This window comes from Accipiter gentilis, chromosome 6 (genome assembly GCF_929443795.1).
Source record: "Accipiter gentilis chromosome 6, bAccGen1.1, whole genome shotgun sequence".
Lineage (NCBI taxonomy): Eukaryota > Metazoa > Chordata > Aves > Accipitriformes > Accipitridae > Astur > Astur gentilis.
The window spans coordinates 775,971-796,324 of record NC_064885.1 but is presented as its reverse complement, the minus strand read 5'-3'; positions in this window follow the sequence as shown (position 1 = coordinate 796,324).

The following is a 20,354-nucleotide window of genomic DNA, read 5'->3' as shown; positions in this document are numbered from 1 at the left end:
GGTGCCGGCCCCGTGCGGTGGTCCCCACCATGGGAGGGAAGGAGATACCTGCAGCGGCCTGCGCTCCCGCCTGGACATGGATGCAGGAGCAGATGTGTGCAAGGAGCAGAGATGCTCATGGGGAGACAGTGAGGCCAGGGGATCCTGTGCTGAGCTCCTAGTCCAAACTATTTGGGACTCAGTGCCATCTGGTTATTACTTCAAGGCTGTTGACAGCACCACTTTGGAGGCACGAGGATCTCTCCCTCCTCTGGGAGCACAGTTCTGCACATTCTCCAGGCACAATTCTAAAATCCTTTAGAACTTTCTCAGCACCGTTGAACTTACCCATTTCTACTGAGTAATGCTCTGGACCCCAGCCTCCAGAGCCCAGCCTGGCTCAGGGATAGTGCTGCTTTCTGGAGCATGCCAGCAAAATGTTTCCAGGAAGCCCTGGCTGCCCAGAAAGGCAGGGGATGGACTTCTTTCCTGTGCAAAGGAGTCTGAGAAGCCTCACCCTGGATAAAGTCCCTGCTGGGATAGCAAAATAATGTCACCTGAAGGTGTATGCTACTTCGTCTTTTTGTGTTGCCGTTCAGCCCACGTATTCAGTATGTAGTGGTATTTCAGGCTGCAATTTTGGCTTCCATTGGAATGAAAATTAGTGTCTCTACTTTGCCAGTGAATAAGTGTAGAAAAGCTCATTACTGGCTAGCAAGGAGAGTTTTATTTCAGATGTGCAGTAGAGAAAGAAGGAAGAAACTCTATAGTGGCTTGGTGTTGGGTGCTTTTATTCTTTCATAGCTCCTGTTCAGAAAAACTGAAAACATAAGAAATCCCTCTCTCCATCTGTGCGAAGACTGTAACACATTTATGGTTTGGATTTCTAATGTGTTCTCCATCACTATCTGATGGGTTACTTTGGGCAAAGCATTTTCCTGCTCATTCCCCAAGGTTCCCCAGCTGCAAAATGGAGATACTGAGACTGTTCAGAGCTTAGGGATGTATAAATATAAAGAAATATAAAAGAGCAGCATATTGTGAGATACAAGGTTTCACCACATCATGCAGTAAGGAAAACAGAACTACTAAATGTTCTTATGTTTCCACAGATTTCTCTGAGTTCAGGCTTATCTTTAACACAGAAAGTGGCTATTTTACAAGCATGAGTTGCACTCCAGTGCACAGCTGTGCCTCTGAGAAGTAATTGGATTTGGTACTTACCTTCCCTTTGAGCCTTTAGAGTTATTGCCCCAGACATAGACCATTCTGGGGGGAAAATATTTTTAATCGGACTTAATCAGATCTTAATTTCACCTGCTTGCGTTAAAAATTGTTTCACTGAGCACACCTCGAGGTAAATATGACAAAATCAGCTCTTAATTCTCAGTTACACTTCTGTCAGCAGCAGGAAACCCGAAGCTTGTCTCTCATGCCCTAAGGAAAACCTCCCTGCCTCGCCACAGTTAGAGCCTGTATGAGCAGAGCAAGGAAAGAAAAATCATATATGCTCCGAGAATGCTGACCCATGTATGCTTTCCAGACTGTGCTTGAAAGAAAAACCACTGAGGCTCAGTCTGGCTGTTTTTCAATCTGCGCTTCCTTTTCTTCTGCCAAGTGGCTCCCTGCTGAGCCGCAAACTGTAATCTTCAAATTAGCTGGAAAACAAGCACCATCACCCCCCTCCACCCCACCCCCCCCCCCCCCAAAAAAAAAAAAAAAAAAAAGGACCGGAAATACACGAAATACATGCAGGCTCTGTGTTGTCTGTAAATCAAATCTCTGTCATTTGGAGTCTAAGGCCTACCCTGCAAGACAGTTTCCCCTTGTTTGAGAGACATCTCGATATCTGCTGTTAGGTTTCAGCAGGTGCAGTATGGGCAGAGTGCTGTTACGCTGGGCTCTTGCACTGACAAATACCATTGTTTCATTCCCTCTCTTTTAGGTGTTGAACAGACTTGGACATCCCTCTCAACTTTTTTGCTATTCCCAGTTTGAGGACAGAGTTATAAGCCCAGTGAAATCTTTCTTTCTTCCATGTATTCATTTTGTTCTGTGTGGAAGATGTTAAGAAATTGCTCAAAGATCTTAGTTCAAGCTAGGAATAATTTATGAGGGGCTTTATGCTTGTATTTTCTTAAACTAGTCTCCTTTTTTGGCAGATGATAAACAGAAATTAACAAGTCTGGTGTGTAAACCTTGCACAGGTTCCAAGCATGTTGCTGATTTTTTTATCATTTAAATTTTTCACACGAATGAGTGATCATCACCATTCTTTTTATGCCAGCCCTTGACAGCCTGCAGTTGTATATTGTTGTGTAATGCCTTCAAGATGTTACTGATGGTGGGAGCTGAAATCCTGAGCACCTTTTGGTTAGTGAATGTACTGCTGCAGCCAGGTAGTACCTACACCAAAAACTTTTGTCTTCCAGAGATTTGGGAGTCAGGAGTCAACTGGAGTTCCGGAGTCAACTTCTGAAGTGTTGCAGTAAGTTCATAACCTCTAGCAGTTCTTGGGGTTTCACTACAAAAATGCCATCTTCCTTGGCTACAGGTGAGCCCTGCCTGGGAAAGCTTTACAGCCCAATCCCGACTTGCGCTCCTGTCACATCATGAACCGGTCTCTTGTGCTGCTCCCACGAGACGAGCAGAACCACTACGATGCTTGGAAACCAGGCTGGGTAGAGCCAGCCTTGCTTGTGCGGCTGTGGCACAGTGTTGTATAATGCCAATCTAAAACAATCATTTACAATCAGAAAGGAAGCATGGAAGGTAGGGGTGCGCAAAACCCAAGGAATGACATTTTGAAAGCTTTTGGCCATCTGTGCAACTGGTGCAAGCTGATTTCAGTGGTGCTTAATTCACTAGCTTCAGGTGAAGATCTGGCTCTGAGTATTTTAGCATTCTTCCTTTTCTTTCCCGAGACAATGCAATAAGAGTTTAAAAAAAAAAAAAAAGTAAAACATTAAAAAGCCCAGTTTTTCTTATAGCTTTGCTATGACATTTCATAAAGCAGATAATTGTAGAGGAGATAAAAACACCTGGCATTTTTGAGCAGAGAGTGGAGATAATTTGCGTATAGGTCAAGAAATACCAATGCTCATTGTTTAGGTTTTCACTGAAATGCTTAAATAACATCCAGTTGAATCCAGAAACACAAAGCTGAAAACACAGAGGACATTGCTGATTCCTAATGCAGGTTCAATTAAATCAACATGACCTCTGGGGAATTTGGCCCAGTATAAATATCCCTACTGGATTTTTTAATTATTTTTTTTAAATGATGCATTTGAGAAAAAAGAAAGCAATTCTCTCAGCAGTTTTGTAGAGACAATCAGACCTTTTCAAAATGCCTCTGATTTTGCTTTCAAAGGAAATTGCTGTGTTGATTAGGGTTCTACTTACTCTGTTGTCTGGGTCTTCCGAAGGGATCCAGAAAACAACGAAAAGGGTCATAGGCTAAAGACATTGGAGGAAGTAGACAAATGCTTAATTTCCAGTCCATGCAGGCAGTTTGTATTTCCTGACAGAATTAATAACTGAAGGATGTGGGCACTGGGAGCCCTATGAGTAGCGCAGCAATAAGTGGTGCAACTGGAGATGGTGGTCAGGGATCCCACGTGATCCAGTCTTCTGTGCTGTTCCACACCATGCTTTAATCATAAAGCAACTGGGATGCTTGGTAGGGACCCAAATGTGACTGACGTTGGCAGATTGACAGGATCATTTATCATCTCTGTGAATATGAAAGGTCTGTGATGTGGGCTGTAGCCTTTTAAAAATGCCTTTTGTGACTTGAAATATCATTTATACCTGCTATGGTCTTATGAAAAGCACTGATAGCTACTCCAATAGCTATGGCTATAACCATTACAATCAGATAAAATTATTAGAAAAATATAATCCTTTCTTCATTCTGTCATATTCTATGACAGAATGAGAGGTCTTCCTGATGATTACTGTGCTGTTAAACAACTGGAAAAGACTGGCATTAGTAATTTTCATAATGGGGCAATGGTAAGTGAGACCAAATAGATCTGTGAAGGACCTGCTTCTTTACCTGGTCACCCTTTCCCTGGAAAAGGGACCAATAAAATAGTGAATGTATTCTTCCAGCTATAAATAAAGCAGACAGACAGACAGACAGGTTTTCTACAGCTATTCAGTAAATGGCTGACCAGGAAAATGTCAAATGAAATTCAATGCCTGCATACGCACTGGGAAGGAAATCACTCTAGTTATAGGTACATACGGATAGCTCTAAACTAGCTGTCCTTATGTACCGTTAGCTGAGTGCTGCACAGCGGTCCCTCCAGCTTGGAAGGGGTGAAGGACGGCGAGGAAGCGTGCAGCCAGCGGTGGTGGGGATGATCACCAGGGCCCTGGAGCAGCTCCTGCCCAGAAGGCAGCGGAAGGGACTGCAGCTCTTCCAGGTGGGAGAGAAGCAGGGGAGAAAGGGCTGAAGGTGTGTAAAGCCAGGCGCAGGGTGGAGAAACACAAGTGAGGAATGGTCTTGCCCTACAGACAATGTGAGAAATGGAGGCAACCTAGGAAATTACTGGGCAGAGGGTTCAAAACTGTGCCCTGGACAAGGCACAATTAGGATACGATACTCACTGTTGGAGAGAGCTGTTAGAAATGCACAAAGATTTTTACAAGATTTCCAGCAAGGAGAAAATTATGGATACTAATTCTCATCCATTGGATGATTCAGCAATAAATAAAAAGTTGTTCATTTGGGTTATCCATGTATTCCACACCTGATATATGTAATAAGAGGGCAGGGACGGCTTGTAGCAAGCGGGGTACAGTTGCTTATTACAACTCACAGAAAAAAAATGACAACAAAGGATTAGATTAGAGAATCCAGGAAAAACATCTTTTGCTGGAACATTATAAAACATTAGGATGCTGTTAAACCAACTTAAATCAGAAGAAGGGGGGGTTGCAACAGGAAAATAGGACAGCATTGTGTATTTGTAATCATGTTAGTTCTAACTGGCTAATTGAGTTATAAGTTAGAATTCACTTTGGAGAGCTTGAGGCACACATCAGTGCAAATCAGCATTATTTAGTCATCACTAGCTCTTTGCAGGCAGAGTAATCTGATAATAGTGAAGAACTAGTAATGATAGATTTATTGCATTTTTTCACCCTACGTGCCTTCCAAGCACTTAATTTGCAAAGTTTGCAGTTAATACCTCCATCTGTGCTATCAACAATTCCCTTTCTCCTCTCAAACTTTATTAACCTGGCAAGAACATTCAAGATAGCACCCTGTATCTCAATACATAATCATTGCAGAAACAATGTTTTTCATAAAAAGGGAGAGAGCCTCTGTTTTATTTACAGCCATTAGAGGTGATTGGAGGAGGAGAGCTGCCCTTGCTCTGTTGGCCTCTGTGTAGATGAATTGCATGTGTTGCCTCAAAAATCACATAGCAATTAGTCCCAGACCTCTTGAATCCTGATTCAGCCTCTTACAAAGAAGTCTGGTCATTACATTTAAATCGGTTGCAAATAAAGCTGATGAAAAATCCTATTGAAATTGTCATAGAAAAAAAATCTTGCTTTTTTTTTTTTTTTTTTTTTTAAATCTTTTTAAGCAGCTTTGATAAGGACAGGAGCCTGTGCACCTGAATTTCATGTCAGGAGATGTCCTTCCTTGCCTTTAACCACAGCAGTTTCATTGTGTGGACTACAGAACTCAGCCACCAGCATTTCCAGGATGTTTCAGTTATTCATTATTGGTGATTTGTCCAAGAATTTGTTGGCAAGGAATTTCTGTTGGACACCCATGTTCGGGGACAGATTCCCTAGCTGGTCTAAATCAATATTAATTTGCAAAAACTGAAGAGCTGTATCTGTTCTACATTCATAGGGTTTGGGGGGTGGGGGGAGTTTTGTGTTTTATTTGCAGTATTACTACCTGTATGGGTGGCTGAATAGTCTTCTAGAGGAAAACCAAAGAGCATTTAGCTGTATCTTTCTCCCTGTGCGTGCCATCAGCTCATTTATACAGGAGAGGGTTTTTTCCCCAGTAGTCTTCCAGCTCTAGATTACAGTTTTTCCTGTCAGGACAATCCTGCTCTCCCCTGCACTTGTGGAAGGTGGCATGGCACTGAATTTGGCTGGCTCCACAAGTGAGCTGAGCCCAGGCTGGCCTTGCCAGCCTTCTTCATGGGAGAGCTCTGCCGCGTGCTGGGGGAAGCCAAAATGACCGGGGAACGGGGGAAAAAAAGAGGGAGGGAGGGAGGGCGTATATGGACTGCAAACACCAGGTGGAAATGGCTACAAATAAACTTCACCAAAAAATGCCTATTGAATTGTGATGTATTCTATTCTTTTGAGCAACTTTTTCCCAGTCTTTCAGTTTGCTTTTTGGCAGGGAGAACAAAAAAGCCCTATTTTTATGCCAAAGCTATACCATAAAATAATAGTTTAAGAACTCACTGTATTCATAACCTCAGTTTCAGTACAAATGCTATATTCATTAAAAAGTTTAATGTTTTAGTTTCCTTGTGGCTTTGGGCTTCAAGTTTGCTTCAAGTTTTGCCACCGTTGTTCACCTGTATTAGCAACAATACCAACAATTTTTCATTTAAATGCTCCTAGGTGTTCTTGTGCAGTGTTTAAGGCTTGTGCATAAATTCTATGCCGATATATGAACGCCACAGTGTCCCTGATCACAGCAAAAATTGCATTTGGGACCTGTTGTGATTTCTATTTCAAGCTGCTGGGAAATTCCTATTTCCTGAAATGAATCTTCTTCTTGTTCTAGGAAGTGCAGAAGGTGACCTACATTCACAGGCTTGTTATCAGTCCTTTGACGAAAGGATTCCTCTGTGTGTGGAGATTTTTTATGTTTCGAAGTTCTAGGTGCAAAGAAGCTAACAAGGAAATAGAGGGGAGAGGAGATCTGTGCCTGCAAACATAGCGTAAGTGATGATAAACCGTCAGAGCAAATGCCGCCTACAGCACATCAAACCTCTTCTATCCTCTTTCAGTATTTACATAATCTCCACAATACACACACCTTCGGCACCCGGGAGGAGACCAGTGTAAACCAGGAGATTGCGGCATTAGGATTCCTAGCCGCTCTAGGAGGCTGCTGGATTTCAATATGTTCTCCCATATGTTTTAACACTTTTGCATTTCTTCCATCTGTTTCTGGGAAATGTGAAGGAATTTAATGATCTTTTTTAGGGTTATTAAACCAACAGCTGTTGTCATTAATAGAGGACATTCTTTACGGCAGTGTGCAAATTCCAGTGATAAATCCAGCCCTGTCACCCTGTATTTCTTTTTAATGAATATAGCATTTGTACTGAAACTGAGGTTATGAATACAGTGAGTTCTTAAACTATTATTTTATGGTATAGCTTTGGCATAAAAATAGGGCTTTTTTGTTCTCCCTGCCAAAAAGCAAACTGAAAGACTGGGAAAAAGTTGCTCAAAAGAATAGAATACATCACAATTCAATAGGCATTTTTTGGTGAAGTTTATTTGCAGAAAGAAATTATCTTTTCCCATTCATTTTAAAGGTTCCTCTGGCATGCAAAATTGATAGCGACTTTTATTGTACTTGGAGCAGCTTTTTGCCTTCAGTGACTTATTTTCCTGCATCATAATGAAGACTGTAAATATCTGCTTGGATACACTTTATGTCTAATTACACACTATCCTGTTTTTCAATACTTTCACTTAATACTGTATAGTAAAGAGCTTTTTTGCTGCATCACTCTGATTTTCCTATTTTTTTTTAAATAGTAACATAACCCAACATAATAATTACAATTTTGAGCTCAGTGAAATACATAATATAAAGTAATGATATTTTATGTACTTGCATAGTGGCCCCATATCTAATAATTTCAGTAACTTTTCTTGAATATTTAATATTCTCTTGAAGGCTTTAAGAGCTGCCTAGCACCTGCAAGTGGGAAGAACAGAATATTCGAGGGCAGCAGAATCTTCTTTGGGCAGTCTTGCTTTGTCACATATGGCTGTCGGTCCAGGCTTGTGAAATGCAGTAAGATTTGGTGTCCTTAAATCGGATTCAAAATCAAATGTGATTTGAACTTATGTCCCACTTAGTCTGGATTCACAGAGTATGAATATCTGGCTGTAGTATAGGAGTCAGAATAAATAGGTTTCAATGCGTTCATCTTGCTGGGCCGCAAATCTAAGTGATTAAATAGTGGAACTGTAAAATGTACCTGTTTATTGTCAAATACTGTTTGTAACCAACTTAATTTCATTCTGGAGAAGGATAAGTGGAGTCCTGATCTCCGCAGTTCTAGACTCCAGCAGAGACTGCTCTAATCCCTTTCCCCACCTTTCGAGGAAGCCTGTTGCACTGTGCGACCACCCTCTCGGTAAAGAAACGCTTCCTCGTGTCCAGCCTGAACCTCCCCTGGCACAGCGTGGAGCCATTCCCAGGTGTCCTGTCCCTGGATACCAGGGAGAAGGGATCAGCACCTCCCTTTCCACGTCCCTCCTCGGGAAGCTGCAGAGAGCCATGAGGTTGTCCCTCAGCCTCCTTCTCTCCAAAGCAGACCACCCCAGAGCGCTCAGCCCCTCCTCAGAGGACATGCCTTCCAGCCCCGTCACCAGCGTCCTCGCCCTCCTCTGGACGTGTTCAAGGACCTTCACGTCCTTCTCAAACGGTGGGGCCCAACGCTGCACACAGTGCTCAAGGTGTGGCAGCACCAACGCCGAGTACAGCGGGATAATGACATGTTCCTCTGTGGCTGATGTTTTAATGTGGGAGGCATTTGAATGAGAGCAATTAACATTAGAAAAACACTGTCTTCTAACATCACTTTCAAAGTATTTGAAGTATTTCAGCTAAAGTTGTCTAGAAACAGCCAGGAGACTTCTGATGAATTTCACTTAGGAGTAATCACTGCATTTGTGTCATTAATAAATGAAAACAAGGAGACAATGCTTTTCTGTTGTCTTCTGTGGCTTATTCATCCTGCACCTTAAAAAACAAAGCATACAACAAAGTAGTTTTTCATCTTGACTGAAATGCATTTTAAAATTAATTGTTTTACTGACTTGAAGCTTTCATAAATTGGATTAGAATCCCATATATATACCAGCCATGGGTAATGGGTGATCTGGCCTGTCTGTTATCTTTCTAATGATTTTCTCACCTAGAATTTTAATTAAAATAATCCCTACACTGACATGGTAAGCAGAGGTGGGCAGGAGCTGAAATATTCTCTCTGTCATGGGAGAAGATTTGGGCTGAAATTACCAGTTTAAGGGGGATTTACCAAACCTGCACAAAATGCAGATACTGGAAAGTGAATTAATTAGCATGGAAATGACTGAGCACGGTTAAATGCATATGTCTTGTTAGTATTCAGCATTGCTACCATGAGAGGGAAGAATAAGAAATGAAAAAGATGGGTTAAAATGAGCAAGAACAGGAAGAGAAAAAACAGATGTTTCTTCATCTGTGGTACTCCTTTCAATAAACTTGCAGACCAATCCAAGGAAGTAATGCTAATGATTCATAATAAATAGTTTCATTGTACCATATCCATGTCCAAGGGCTTCTGGCTGCATCAGAGGTAATTAATAAATGATTATGCATCTATCTAAGGGCTTTACGCTGTCACTTAGTGCTGCAGTATGTGCCTTCTTTAGGAAATGGAAAGCAGTAACTGAAATTTAGGGGTCTTCACAGACTTTTTGGTATATATTCTTTTTTTCCTTTTTGAGTCAAAATTCTGTTAAAAGTAGCAATCCTTTTCCCAAAGAGCAGGTGCTCAGATACTGCAATTGTGGACAACCTGTAACTTCACAGGTCTATGGATAGTGGGACAGCTGTACAGTGACACAGATGGATGGATTAAACACTTGACATTCACCTCTGCAGAGAAAGATCCTGTTTTGAAATATGAAATGGAACTGAAATAGAAGTAGAGCCTGTGTGAAATTTCAACCCTGGTGTGCATAGTTAACTTTGAACAGAAATATTTGCTACTTTTTTGACAAGCTGGACTTGCAGTCTTGTTCTTTTCAAAGGAAAGAGAAAGCAAAAGGAAAAATGCAACTTGTCTTTAAAGAGCAGCAGGAACGCTGGATCATTTATTCCTTGCAGCATTTCCCCTCAAACAGAACTTTTCTGCAGATGCTTCAGGTTGAGTTTTTAAAATTGGTTCTGGGCTTTATTTTCTGCTTCCTAGGGAACTCATTGGGAGCCAAGTTTTCTAGCAAAGTGGGACCCTCAGAAACACAAGAGTGTTAGAAAGACACTTGTTCCCCAGGAACCAGGGACTCTTCTTCCCTGCTGCTGGTGCCTGTGCCTTCCACCCCTGTCTTGCAGGGGAAGCCGGCTGCTGCTGGAGGGAAATGAGCACCTCCAGGCACCAACTGCTTCCCTGGGCACAGAGCTCGCCTTGGCACCACGGGCAACGTGGCTTTTATCCTCTCCTGCTTAATTTGCCGCAAGGTCTCTGCAACGCTCATCTCAGCACACGTGCTTGAGTGGTGCTAAGAAGTCCTGTCTTCGTGGGGTCCCTCGTGGTTCTGGGACACAGTAACTAATAGTGATGTTGATATTTGTGGAGTGGTATTTCTTCCCAGTGGAGCAGCAGTTAGAAAAGAAGTATCTTTTGCATCATGGAATTAAACAAATATCTTTGTTAAGGGGAAAATACAAGACAGATTAAAACTGTCAGTGCCAATGTGGGAAGAAAAAAGAATGTGTCCACTGGCTGATCTGATTAAAGAAAAGGGATCAATGAAGTGTCAGACTAATTTTGCTCTCTGATTAAAACCCTGAAGTACAGAATATTCTTGAGAAGAGCATTTGGAATCTCATCACTTTGAGTTGAACTCTTTTACCCCTTTCGTACTTTTGACGTGAGGGTGCAGCTTGTGGAGACAAGGAACATGAGTAATAATCTGAAGGCAGGTGTTTAGAAAAGGAAAAGTAATCAATGCTGCATTTTATTCCTTCTGGCTTGGTGGTAATTGATGGAGTGGGTAATGATGGTTGGTGTGGCTTTTGGCGAGAAGAGGCCTGGGGCCGAGTGTGGGGAGGGGAAGGGTCTGTGTGAGCACCCCAAATCGGGCAGTTGCAAGCTGGGTCTCAGCCTGTCCCCAGCTGACAGCATCCCTAGCAGCGCTGGCAGTTAGAAAACAATGCACGGGTCCCTCTTGGACAGTCAGAGTAATGACAAACCCCATCCAAAGCAGCCTGTGGTTTCAGGTGTGTGTCCGACCCAGGGAGGACCCTGCGACGGAGCGGTGCCTTTTGCCCAGCCGATGCCTTTCCAGGGAGGACCCTCCATCTCCACCTCCCGGTGTGGCACAGATGTTCTCTGGTCCCTGCCCCGCCGCAGGATGGGCTGCCGGAGCTCCTGCATAGGCTGTTGGATTTCTTTTAGGATGCAAACAAACAAAGTGAAATTTTTTAACTGGGCTTTAGAAGAATCAGGCTAAACTCAAAATGAGGATCCTGACCGCCTCTTAGGGCCAGGCAGCGGCAGCGTGGGGCAGGACAGCGCCTGTGCCCCAGCATCTCCCAGCCACCCCACACGGCTCCTGGGCAGCCTGGGCAGGCACCAGCCCTGCCGCTGGGCGAGACGGACAGGTGCCCTCCTGGCCACAGGACATACCGATGCCAGGCACGTCTGAGGGATACAAATGCATATTTAAGCTAAAAATACTGCCAACGTGTTGCTGGGTAAATTTCCTACTGACACTTGTTTGTGTCAAGCCAGAGGGCTTGTTTGGGCCCTTTGACAAAGTAGTTTCAGAACTGGAGTTGATAGTGTTTGCACATGTTGATGGTGACCATATGGTTATATCGATTGCACAGGGTCTGCAAGTACTGAGCAGGAATCCGATAACTACCCTTCCTTAATTATATGCAAAGTTAGAAACAATATTACAAGTATTCGTTAGGGGAAACTTTGAAAAAAAATACCTTGCACTTGCTAATTCAGTAGAATTCTGAGATAAATAAGACATCATTACATTCGCAGGCACATTTCTAATTGCTTTTTCCTCTTGCTGCCCCAAGCCATGGGTCCTGCATCTGCATATTAGTACAACTACTTCTGTTAGGAAAAGCAAAGTCAAACCCTGAAGAACTGAGGCACATTTCAATATATTTTTCCGTATGTAAAAAAAATTGCATGATTTCCTAAAAGCTTCAAGGCTATAGAAGGAGGGGGAGGACTCAAAGCTGTATCATCAATTACCTACGTTTAGATGATGTGAACCTGATGAACTGCAGGGAGCATCAAGCTGGGAAATTAAGAGAGGGCTCAGTTCCGTAGCCTGTTGTGCCAGACTAGTGCTCAGGCAGCACCCTTGTAAGCAGGTTCTCCCAGAGCTGCTGTATTCCCTCCCACACATGGTGACCACATCTTGGGGCTGGGGTCTGCGCTGGCTAGTGCTGTATGTGGGCTCCCTGGGCTTGAGTGCTGGTTCCTACCCTGGGAGTAGAGAAGAGGAAAAAGCCATTGTTCCAGGTTATAGCCTGCTGGTCCATTCCTGCAGGCCTGGAAAGAGCTTCTGAGGGGTGGGAGAGCTTAGGCAGAAGGCTTCCTGGCATGGTAAAGCTTAGCAGGCAAAGGCATTGCCAGAAGCAAGAGGAGGCAGGTAATGCAGAATATTGCCCTCCCTCCTCAAAGCCATCTTTGGAGCAATACAACATTACACAGGGCTCTGAGGAACACCTGAACCTCAAGTTTGGGGAGACTGTAATGAATAAGCCCTAAATTCAGACGGCTTCCACGAAGAAGCAGAAGCCAGAACTAGAATTGCCAGCTTCAGGATTAGACCAAAACATGCACCTTTTCTTGTCTAGTAAGCTAGGAAGACCCTGCTAATTTAGTTGGAGTTCCCAGTTAACCCTTAGTTCTTGTCTCTGCCAGACTGAGGGGCATTCATTGCCCGAACCAGCCTGCCTGGGACCTGTGCCCATGGCCAAGAGCCCCCCGTGCAGTCAGGCCAGTCCTCGGTCCTTGCCAAAGCTGTGCCACAGGTACAGCCACGTCCAGCCTTGTCCCCTGCTCATCCAGACTCACTTGACCTTGGCTCCGACTCGTTGCCTCTTGCGGTCTGGTGAGGCCTGGGCTGTCAGTGGGACCTGTGGCTGTTGCCGTCCTGCCTTGCTCAGGTGCTGTGGGACCGTGTCCTGCGGGTGCAGTCCCTTCCCAGCCTGCGCCGTGGGTACGCTCGGCTCCTGGCTTGTCCTCCCTCCTGGGGCAGCCGTGCTCCTGCTGTTCCCCAACATGCTCACAGTTCTCCCCTCTTCAACGTTAGGCTTAATCTGCACTATTGTTACCATTGTGTGGAAAAGTTGCATAAGATTCATTGCATTTCAGAAATGCAGAATCCATCCTGAAAGGGGAGATTGTGTTTCAGGTATATCTGGGCTTGGTAATGTTTTAAGTGTAATGCCTCCAGCATTTTTCACTTTCAAGGTGACAGTAATTGAAAGATGGATTCCTGTAATTTTGGCATTTATAATTCGACTGAGGAAAAGGTCAGCTTCTTCATGGAATCTTGTTTAAACTTGTAGAACGGCATGGAAATGTCACGTTGTCTTTCCGATAGTGTCACCGGTGCTTTGATTAACAACAGGTTCAATCTGTAATGCAGAATAAAACCCAAATACCACAAATAGCTCAATAAGAGCCTAGTCCAAAGTGCCTGAGAGATCAGTAGAAAGATTTCCCTTGATTCCCCTAGTTTCAGGATCTGGTCTAGCTGAGACACCGAGAAAAAGAAGAATCAGTGTCATTATTCAGAAACACATTATTTAGGCCTGAGGGAGCCAGAACCCCTTCCCAGTGGTTCAGGAGCCCAGGAGCTGGAGAGGAACCCTCCGTGGAAAGACCCCACAGGTGTCTTGGCCCTGGGGGTGCTAACGGGCCAGCTGGCCCCGACCAGCCTCACCTGTGTGGCCCATAGTGCTATTTAAGCTCAGTGTGGGGGCTGTGTTCCTTTTCTCCGTGTGCTGCAGGAGCACTGGTCCCAGCCCCACCACAGCCTGGCCATGAGCATCGCGGCTGCACTGGCAGTTCAGCTGGAGGTTTGCTGCTTGAGCCTGGTGAGTCGCTTGGGCCTTCTCCTGCTGATTTGTCCTGTATTGGCAAAAGCTTCCCCTGATCATAGGTGCAGTGGGAGGTTAAGTCTCAAAGTAACTTGTAAAATCTTGTGCTGGAGGCTAAATAGCATAGGTCTAGAAAGCTGGTGTGATACCCCTTATATTGCTGACCAGCTACAAGAGCTGGGCTTCCCCTGTAGTCATTTTCAGTGTTAATTTTAGTTCTGTGGATCCCCCCCATTCCCAGCCCGCTTTCACCCTTTTCCTGTGAAGTTTTGGCTTCTGTTTTTATGAGGAGAGTTCATGGGGGGAGCAGGCTTGCAGCCTAGCACCTGTGTCTAAACAGACTTTTGGCCCTGGAAGCACTTCTTCAGGTGTCTCGGTGGGGCCCTCTCACTTGCAGCTCTTGCTTTGTTTGCATCTTCAGTGCCATTGCAGCAGTTTGCTACTCCTGCCTTACACTGTCTGCAAATTGAAGGTATGCTTGATTAATGGTGTTTGAAATGTGGCTGTGCGTTACTGGATGAAGATTGTGGTGGCTGCGATAAAGACTATACTGCTGTCTTTGGGATCAGAGATCTGGGTAAAAATCAATGGCTTGGACTTTGTATCGCTTGCTCCCGGCACCAGGGAGCAGCACTGCCGTGGGGGGGTAGGATCTTTGGGGAGGCCAGACCAGACTCTGGGAGCTGGGTCTGGGCAAGGTCTGGAGATGATGTGGGTCAGCAGAAGGCACTGCTGTCCTCAGCGCAGACCTGCCCCTGCTTCCCGCGGGCACTGCACGGGCTGGCTCTGGTGAACGTGCAGACAGGGCGGCTGTGGCTCTTCTCTGCGGGCTCACAGCGGCTGGACTTGCTCTCCGCTGTGGCTGAAGCACAGTGTGGATCTGGTGAGGTGGATGGTGTCCCGCAGGGCTGCCTCTGAAAGCGGGGGCTGGGGTGGGGATGGCTGCTGGAGGCACAGGGAGACTTGAGCCTTGTCGCTGATCGGCCGAGTGCATCGGACACCCGCAGTCCTGACCGGAGAGTCTCTCGGGTCTGGGTGGGTGAGTGCTGGGCCCGGGGTGAAAGTTACAGTTAATACTTTGGGAAACACTTTTAATTCCAGACTTTGCATGTGTGTGACTTGTTCTTTCAATACTTGTTGCCACATCTGCACCCTAATGATGCTTGATAAGTCTTGTAAGGACAGACATGTGTATGAGGTGCCTGCCCATGTTTCTCTTTCAAAAGCGAGTGAGTGGCTGTACTGAACTTGTTCTTGGCTCATGCCTCCTCCTGAAGGCACAGCAGACCCGAGCCTTGCTGGGTAAGATCGCTGCAATCAGAACTGCTCCCTTGCCATGCATACCGGTGGTTTGTGCTCAGTCTGGGGCTGTGCACCTTTCTTCTTCTGGGGGCATGTGGCAAGGGTCTGTCTGATGAGAAATCGTGGTGTAGGGGAAGGGCAAAATGTCATCAGCAGTGACACATAGAAGTAACAAATTCCGGTAGGTTTTTCAGGAAAGGTTCTCTCGGGTTTAGTAAATGAACAGCTGATAGTTTTCTTTGTATTTAAACCAAACAGTTATTTACGTACTCAAAGGAACGGTGCTGAGCTCTGAAGGTGGGGGATGCTGAAAATTATTTGAAATGCAGATTCTTGAACTTGGCTGAGGCTGTCTCTCCTGATGGAGTAAATTAGAGTATCAACTTTGAGCAGAGATGCTCAGAGAAAATTGGGGGGTGGGGCCTGCAGCTTCATTTGCCAGTAGCTTCTGCAGAAGTTATGCTTATTCTTCTATCTGTTGACATTGCAGCTAAATACCTAGCTTTCCAGCTTGTGCATGATCTGAAGCTTTGAGGCTGAATGCAGGGATGAATGTGGAGGATGTTAATGGTGGCAGGCTGGTGATGAGCAGCATCAGTGCCCTTGCTGGTGGTAAAAGCCTCTCTGAGCTCTGGAGGGAGCAGAGATGCCTTGGGTCTTCCTGGGGATGCACCAGCCCCACTCCGCTTCCCATGCTGTGCAAAAACTGGGATTGTGGGGTGACAAAACCTTCAGTGCAGGTGGAAGTGGAATTTGTGTAATAGGAAGTTTGTTTCCTGTAAACTTCAGGAAGAGCTGAGCAGTTTGCAAGATATCTGGCAAAGTGAACAGCAGCATTGCAAAGGATCAGACTATTAAGTTATTGCTGGCTACACAGACAAAATACGATGACACCATATGACAGCTTGTGTTAGGGAACAGTATAATCTTCTGATCTTCTGTATGTGGACCCTCTTTGCTGGAATAATTTTATCTGACAAAAGTCAACCTTCAAGCATTTTTAGGAAAAAAAAAAAAAATAAAGTGCTGCCAGATAGGGGAGACTTCTTGCTTCTTGAAATAATCAGTTCATGTAATATTTTTCATCAACTGACTTTTCTGAAAGACAATCTCCTGTTGCAATAGTTCATCTTCAACTTTCAATTTTCAGAATGATTGTGAACTGAGTATCACATGTCAGGAAACATTTTCCACTGGCTGACTTAGTGCTGTGTGTTTCTATTTATAGAGTCACTGTTTGTGTTTATTTCTAACCACACTTTGTTATCAAATCCTTTCAATAATTCAGGAAAACATAAACAACAGAAGTTGCTGGGCATGTTAGAAGTATGCTGTCAGGGGAAAAATATATCCTGGACAATCAGTCTTCAGGGTTGAAGAGTATTATAAGGAAAATCCCCTAATAATAGAGTAGAAAAAGCTAAGGTGACACTTTAACAGGTTAGAAATCAGGAAAAAAAAGTAAAGACTCAGCCTGGTGTGAAGGCAGGCATATAGGTGCAGTACACAATGTCGGAGGATAAATTTTTGTATGCAGTCTGCATCTACCTTATTTCTCATTCAGCTTGTTCCATGGGCTTTGTGAGTGTGGAGCTGAAGTGCTTCTCTTGTATTCACCATTTGTGCAAGTCAGTTCCCATGTCTGTTGCACCATCTGTGATTTAACAACTTAAGACTGTAAGTGGGTTCAAAAACTGCATTGACATTCACAGGAGAGAATCATCGTGGATGGAGAAGTGCAAAAACGTCCACCTCAAAGTGAAAGTGGCAGAGTGGTGGTCCCAAGAACATACTGGGAAAGTATCCCTATAAACTTACTACTGCTGCGTACTCTTTTTACAGGTATCCTATGACCCCCAGTGCTGCCAACTTGCTTGTCATGAGGGTAGGTTTTTTCTTGCTTGAATATCTTGGAAATCAGCAGAATGGATGGATAAATACATGTTTGCAGGCCATCACCAGATCAGAAGGGCCTTGGGCTCCCATTTCAGTTGAACTGAAAGGTCTGAGACTTCTTGCTCCTCTACGCTGCAAGCAGGTCTATTAATGCTTGACTTTCATACCTAGAACATTATTGGAATGACAAATTTATTGACAGCTGCCTGCTCAAATTGTCAACCAGCATGTTCCAGTAAACTGTTGAGAGGTACTTGATGTTGAATGTATAATGAAACTGCCTCTTGCTGCAGGTGGGCGTGATTGTTCCCATTTTTCTTCCCATTTATATAAAATGTAGCAGTCCTGCTATTATTCATTTGCATAGATGTGGCTTGAATTGGAGTTAAGATCCTGAAGTGTAGTTTTAATTGCTCTGAATTTAAGTTTGTTTACACAGAAGTAACTGTTTTGTGTGCTTGATGATGTTCTGAATGTACCACCATCCTTAGGGCTATGCTTAGAGGAAGGGTGAGAAGACCTTTCACAATCTCATTAATTAGCATCACTGCTCCTTGGTGAGACTAGTCATTTTCAGAGGAAGACCTGGCTTCCTCTCCTCTGTCTTAATCCCTTTAGGACAAACCATTGTTGGCTTGTCTGTACTGCAGCAGATACTGCTGAAATGTTCTGTAATGGACCATAGACAGTGTTATTTTACTTGATAGAAAAGCTGCACCTCAGCTAACCGTTTGTGTGTCATTGAGTAGGCATTTTGGTTTAAAAGTATTTCTGAGAGCATGAATATTCTTACTGACTTCTAAGAGTTTTAAGAATCTGTGCAGTCTGAATAAAGGCATCTTTATTCAAGGTCAGAGTGAAGTGCCATGCTAAGTACCAGAAAACCTGTATCCTTACAGGCTTTCTGCCTGAAACCAGTACAACTGGTAAACTCAGCAGCAGCTTGGGTAATCGGCTACAGTGTCTTTTATCTGGGATGTCTTTTCCTGTGTGTTGCTTGCTTTCTTATTGCACCCACTTTAATCGCTGGATGTTTCTATCTCCTTTTTATATTCCAGCAGGATTTCTAGTACCCAGAGTGATCCAGGTGGAAGGCTGTGTTTGGGTGTGTAGGTGATTCAGGAATACACAAAACTTGATAAAACTTTGAACTGGAAACAGACTGTGTCCTGCAGCTCACCCAGGTGGAAACATCTGAGTGCTGATTATGAAGTAAACTAATAGCTGAAATGTATCCCCCAAATCACCTGACAAATATCTTAATTGGAGCTTCTAAAGAAAAGTAATCCTCTAAATGAGCTGCTGATAGCAAGAGCACTTTAAAAAAGTGTCTCAGTGGTAGGGGGTTAATCTGTCTCCTGCTCTGATGGTGTCACCTTCTTAAACGGGTAGCACATAAATATGCATCATTATATGCTTCTAGTAGGAAGCTATAGAAATGGACACCATGCAAATATTTATTGGGGCTGAGGAAAAAAGGGACCTTTTCTATTCTTCACTGCTGAGCAGTGAGGGATGGATGCAGCATCAGCTTCCCCAGTGAGCAGCAGCACAGGGAAAGGCAATTACGAAGAAATATGCGCCTGCAGTGGAGGAAAAACAAGATGTTTAAGAGGGCTGGAGGAAGGATGCTGAAGCCTGACTAACAGTGTCCCTGGACTACTGCAGACATGTATCTGAACACTCAAATGTTCAGAAGATCCACTTTGAGCAGCTTTTGGCCAAAGCACCTGCTGTCTCTGAATAAATGAAGAAATGATCATTTAATGACATCCGTGAGCTTGAACTATTATCTTAATTTCTGTTCTATGTCTATGGTTTGGACCGAAGAGATGCCAATCTGTGACTTAAGTGCTACAGTAGTAAACACCATTAACCATTAGTGATTAAAATTTTTTTAAGTACTAAGCATTACCACTGTTACCTCTAGCTCTTTTCCTTGCTGCTGTTTCTAAATATTTGAGTAAATGCAGGGTAAAATAATCCACGACTGATTTCTTTTTAAGAGTAGTTTTGTGCTAAAATGCAGTGGTTGAATGTAGGTGAAATAAAACTTCTGGGGGAAAGTCTTTTCATCTGTGGGATGGACTAGTTAAAAAAACAACTGAAAAGGTTTAGGGTATCAGAGGTAGCGAATCTCCTTTTACGAGAAGGCTGGGAATGCTTTGTCCTGTGCTAACACTTGAGTATGATGTGCTCTGTGATATTGTTTAACCTCATCATCTCTCCTCTGGCTAGTAGCTCTCTCTGCTCCTTGTCTTTCTCCACAATGCCCTTTCTCGCAGATTATCTGATTAACACAGTGACCTTAAGCACAGTAAACTGTATTTGAGTTTTGTGGGTCCCATTTGTAACCAGAAAAGTGTCTCAATTACTTGAAAGTCTGTTTTCCCTAAATGATAAATGTACCTTTTATAAAAAATATATTTTCTTTCCCAACATGCCTTTCTTGCACCCTGAGAAACAATGCCACTTAAGACCATTGGCTGTTGAGTCAGATACCGTGTTAGGTAATGTGCTGCTGTTGCACCAGTGTTCATGCTGTCCCCTTTGAACTTCTCCACCTGTGTGAACTGTGCAATTAAAGACTGACTGCTATTTAAATTTTGGAATACAATTCCTTTATTCACAAACATGAAGAGATTGAAGTAGAGGCTTGAATTAAAAGCTCATCAAACTAGAACAAACTTGTTTACACAAAGATTATAATGATATATTGTAAATTAACAATTCCAACATATCTAAAATAAATACATGCATGTAGATCTATTTTAATTTTCATCTCTCATGAATTATAGTCTTGCTGCAACTCTGTGTGGGGTAAATGACACTTTTCCACTACATTCAGTAAGAGTGTGATCCAGGGTGAAGTGTTCCACATAATTACCAGGGGAGTGATCATCTTAGCTTTTCCAAGATAATATTTAAGTGAAAGAAATGTACTCTGTAACCATTAGCAAAAAGTGTGTGTGGGGGGGGGGGGGGTGGGGTTGAGATGCTCTCCTGACTCGTATGGTAAGTAAGCTTAAACTGTATGCCCATTTTAAGAATACAATTTGCAGAGCATATTAATAGCACTCACTGGGGT